Genomic DNA, 5,379 nt, shown 5'->3' on the forward strand with positions numbered 1-5,379 from the left:
GTATATATATATATATATATATATATATATATATGTATAATATATATATATATATATATATATTATGATCATAACCATATATAACCACGTATGTGTGTATATGTCTAACAATGTACCACTAAGATGTATTCCAATCAAGTACTAGCGTAGGTCGACCCACACATATACGTCGGATAATATTGAGCCTATTATCATGTGAAGTTATTATCAAATTATTTCCTTATCTTCATTAGAATGTTATATCCTAATTTACAATAGCGATTATCGCTTTCCCCAATTAAGTCCACGATCATTGCACGATAATTCACTCGGGAACAATTTGTGGTGGGGTTCGTGTCTAATATACGTGTCGTATCGGGAAGTCTGTCTCCGTATTGTAATAGACATCTGCTATATACGCGCAGTAATATTAAAGCTTGTATTTGCTTCGCAGTTAGCACATGTAGTGTTTATCCTTGCGAGGACAACTATGTTACTGTCGTGTATGAATGAGTTACCAAAGTTAAGGTAAATATTCTAGAATAAAAAAAAATACCAAGCTTTCCAACCATATCTGATAATTCTAAAATACCAAGTTTTAGAATAATCAACGTGTTTTTTTTCTTATGTTCTTATTTCTTTCTAATGTTATTTAAAATGGATTTCTTCTATCGTGTAAACTCACATGACGTGGCTTATTTTCCCCGTGTGAACTGTATCTGGGTCTTAGCAGTCGGTAAGACTTGTTGTTACAATGTGTGGAAGCATATGTTCGGTATACCTACAGAACTGAAATAAATGAAGAAACTGAAAATTCGGTACTTAATACTGAAAGATTTAGCGTGTAATACCTGCCGTGTAAGAAGTGAGTTTTATGACGTAATTCGTGTATGAAAGAAATGCTGCCGTAGAAACATTATATACTTGCGTTATGTTGGTGTAATTTTTACGTCACATAAACACACACATATATATATATGCTAGTGTATACGGATAATTCAACCTCTATACTCATAGTTAAATATGACATTTCAGTGTCTGCCAATTCAAATACAGATTCTCGATTCCAACGATGTAATATTAGTCAGTATATAGTTATTTACGGTATATCACATTGGAAGAAGAAATAAGGTAAAATTATATGTGTGATACCGCGTGCACACATAATTTATAGAATTATTGGCAGTGATTCTATATTTTGCTACGCATATTGCGAATATCGTTTATTTAAAGTGTGTTTAATTATTTAAATACACAGCCATTGAGCCGTGCATAGGTTTACGTTACGTGCATGTGCGCTCACGCATGCCATGTTTATATTATTATATTTTTGGCGTCTTTACCTTGCGCTTTCTCTCACTCCTTCTGATTTCTCGATGCTATCTATATATATATATATATATATATATATATATATATATATATATATATATAATATATATATCACATTTGTTTTGATTCACTCCTAATAAAATCACCTACTACTGCTATGATATTTGAAATCAAATGAGTCCAACTCCCCTTTCAAAAAAGACCTAAGCAGTGCAAAATCAGCGATGGAATGAGAGTCTAATAGAGAAGGAATCAGCTGCAATTCGCTATGTATAATAAACTTGTAAACTTTAACTAATAACTATAACCCTAACCTTCTATCCCCCATACATTTTCATTAACATTAACATTAATCAACTCAAAACAACACGTTGTGTGAAATGTAAAGCATATCAATTCCAACGCAGCTCGGTACCGTGACTAGACTAACTCGCTTCTGTGCATGGCGGCCATCTTCTCAGGAATTTATGCACACCCCGCGATTCTGTGTTGTGTGGGGACGGCACGATAGCGCAATTAGATCTTATAACACGCCTCACCGTGATCTCAGGAGTAATGACAACCTTATAGAGCTAGCGCGCTGTAACGACATTCTCAAAATCAGCGAGGGAATGACACAGCCTAATAGTAAAAGAAGCAGCTGCAATTTTCTACGTATGATAGCATCGTACACCTGTGTGCTCGGGCTGTCAATGCTACACCCGTCACTCACTCTCTACATGTTAGACGCGTCTATGACCGCACCAAACAACTACAACCCCGAGATTTTAGCGTGTAACCTTCTCACTGCACGTTGCCCGTAAAGTGAACCTTTTGCTCGCAGCGAAATATATAGATTCGACACGCGAACTTCTGCGCGCACGAACGCGAAGGTTTACGTTGTGCAAGGAGTTCATTATTGCGAGCGTGCAGCCGAGCGACAGCGCAATTAGATGATATAACACGCCTGACTGTCATCTCATATGATATCAGGAGTAATCACAACCTTATATAGAGCTAGCGCGCTTTAACGACATTCTCATTTACCTCACACTGAAAGTCCAAAGCGCACATATACTAATGTGCGCCCGCACGTACACACGCATGCACGCACGCACGCTCGCATGCACCCGTGCACATTTACCTCCCACTAAAAGTCCAAAACGCACACATACTAATGTGCGCACGCACACACGCTCGCACGTACGCTCGCACGCACACACGCACACAAAGCTATTCTACTAATAACGTGGCGTCCGTCCGGTAGCAGGTGTCGGTTCAATATAGTGTGTAACGCAAAATATGATTTTGTCGTTTGCAATTGAACAGGAGATAATGCCATTAGCGATAAAGTTGCACCGCGAAGGTTGCGGTTTGTCGTTATATCGGAATAATTCTATGACGGTGCAAACGCACGAGTTGTATTAACTAAATAAGCATGATACTCTACGACTGTGGAATTATTTCTTTACGCAAATTAATTCAAGTAATATTTCGTGGCTTTTATGATTCGAGATATCTACTATAGGATAAAATGAACGGAAAGAAAAGGAAAATAAATGTTTATATGCGAAATATATTTAACTTTATTCCATATATACAGCGTTTGTTTTGGCAGTATTCGATTGTGAATTAACGTATTAACGGCGTGTGTAATAAAAAACATTTGACCGATTTCGTGTCCGTAACAGTTTAACTCTGGGTTGATTATTCGAATAACTGATGTAATTTACCTGTGACGTCTGATTAATTATCTGATTACCTATCTGATTATTTTGCCTATCATATTATTTTACCTAGCTGATTAATTTACCTATCGCATCGCTTGCCGTAAATAATTATGGTTACATCTACCTGTACAAGTAAGCGTTATAGACACTAATACAATCAAACGCAACCGATCAAAGTAACTTAGAGTTTACTATAAAACCTAAAAAAGACAGCTTTTGATCCGCCGTTAACGCTTAAAACGATAAAAGAGATGTAGTTTAGGGAAAAAAGGAGGTTTAGATGTATAGTAATTTGGCTACAACCAAAGGCGATATGCGTCAACAGTATTGCTGTGTAAGACTCAACGGAAATTCGTGTAGCTCAACGAAAATCGCGAATTGCACAAGTTTATAGACGATCTAGTAACTATGTGCGGGGCGCCGTGCTGGCTGGTGCTCGGCCGCCGTGGTAACGCCTGGCAATCAGGTATTAACAGTCAGGTATTATAATATATATATATATATATATCTTATTATATTTAGGTATTAACAGAGTAAGCGTACACACCTATGATATATATATAGGAAGAGTGCGCGCGCTCACGTACGCACGCACACTCACAATTAGACACGTACGCGCGCATGCATACCCACACGCGTGCACGCACTTACGCACGCACGCACGCACGCGCGCACGCGCGCACGCGTACACATGATGTGAACTGGCTCTAGACGTATAGATCAATATATTTTGTTGAACAATATTGGTGTACGCGCGACCGTTACAATATTTAGATCATGATAGGGAATAAACTGCCTTTATGCCAGCGAAATTATGACGTCATAAATACGATTCTGTTTATAAATAAATTTCAAATCGTCATTAAAATCCCTATTTAACTCATTAACACAGACTAATACATTTTTTGTTAACTGAAATTATATTCGTAACCAGGTCAACGTGAAGATATCCTGGTTGGTTTGGCATCAGTTCTATGTAACAACCATTTCCACATTTTTTCATAAACTATGTACACAATCAAATAACACGTATACAAATATGTTAGAAATATATTATTGCCAACGCTTACACGCAGTCGTAAAGGATCGCACTACTCCCTACTTGTTACCATTACATTCTTGTTAGGAATCTTTCGGTTGAAAATCACTAGCATGCTGCTGAATGAAAAGAAATGTAGTACTACCGTTACTTGGTCAATAGATTGTTGGCACGTGAGTATTTTAAACTTTGCGCCTTTTTAATTCCGATTTTCTTATAATGGGTTATTTTACACCGGATGTAGTACATTGTTAGCATTTTAGTAACATGACGCCTGACACCTAATAGCGATATTCATCGCAAATTCAGTAGCCGGTAAATTAAACGAAATGATGGTTATAGCCGCACATACACGCGGCTATGTAGGCGAGAGAGATCAGATCGAATTGATTAGCAGACTTAATACTGTTCGATTGATTAATCGATATATTGATTAACACATTGATTGGCAATTTCAATACTATATCCACTACCAGCTGCATATTCTTTCCCGAAGCACGGAATCCGGTAAAAATGCCACTGAGAGCAGCTATCATTCGGCAAACCTCAGGCGATTCCGGTACTCTCCGGTATTCGTTTTCTCGGCTGTGTCACGTAGGTTGATACGCCTGCGTCCATACATTTTAGATCCGCTAAACTTTGACCGCATTACATGCCAGGAATATATATATATATATATATATATATATATATATATATATTATATAGACTCCTATATCCCGCCTAAGAATTTTCTTACCTAATTATTGACAGTGTAATTTTTTGACAGAATCGCAACAAAAACGCTACAAAAATTGTTTACCGGGATTTCACTGGTTTTCACGTTGTGTCACTCGCTTCTCACGATAGTGTTTCATTCCGGCGTGACCGTATAAACGCAAGTTGTATCATTGATCATAGCAGCTCGTGTTAAACAACCCGAGGTTTTACTGCACGTACTGACACAGTATCGGCGACTGAAGAGCGACGGTTGTGCCGACCGACTGTGCAATCGCTCAAGTGCGCATGCGCGATCATCAGGCGACTGCCCGCTGCGGAGAGCTACTGCATGAAGAATCAGAGTCGGCTGAAACCGGAGATGACGTACCGGGGAGTGCGCGGGTCACGCCGGATGTCCGGGTCGGCGGAGGTCGGTAGGATGACGTTGAGCCGGCGGTGACGGTGACGGTGAAGGCGTCGGCACCGCCCGCTGCTCCCGCGTACTGATGGTGCTGGCTGTGTAACCTGTAACAACGACGTAGTCGATAGAATAACAGTGGTAGTAGTAGAGATGATGATGATAATAATAATAATAATAATAATAATAATAGTAGGCCCCCC

At 38.9% G+C, this 5,379-nt stretch overlaps 1 protein-coding gene across 1 annotated transcript in view; it reads right to left on the reverse strand.

The window, feature by feature from the left end:
* Window positions 1-5,379, reverse strand: part of LOC106806968 (homeobox protein SIX6-like) — a 9,463-nt gene that overhangs the window by 2,194 nt on the left and 1,890 nt on the right. The window lies entirely within an intron of this gene.

The sequence above is a fragment of the Priapulus caudatus genome, unplaced genomic scaffold, assembly GCF_000485595.1.
Source record: "Priapulus caudatus unplaced genomic scaffold, Priapulus_caudatus-5.0.1 Scaffold188, whole genome shotgun sequence".
In the NCBI taxonomy this organism is placed as follows: Eukaryota; Metazoa; Priapulida; class Priapulimorpha; order Priapulimorphida; family Priapulidae; genus Priapulus; species Priapulus caudatus.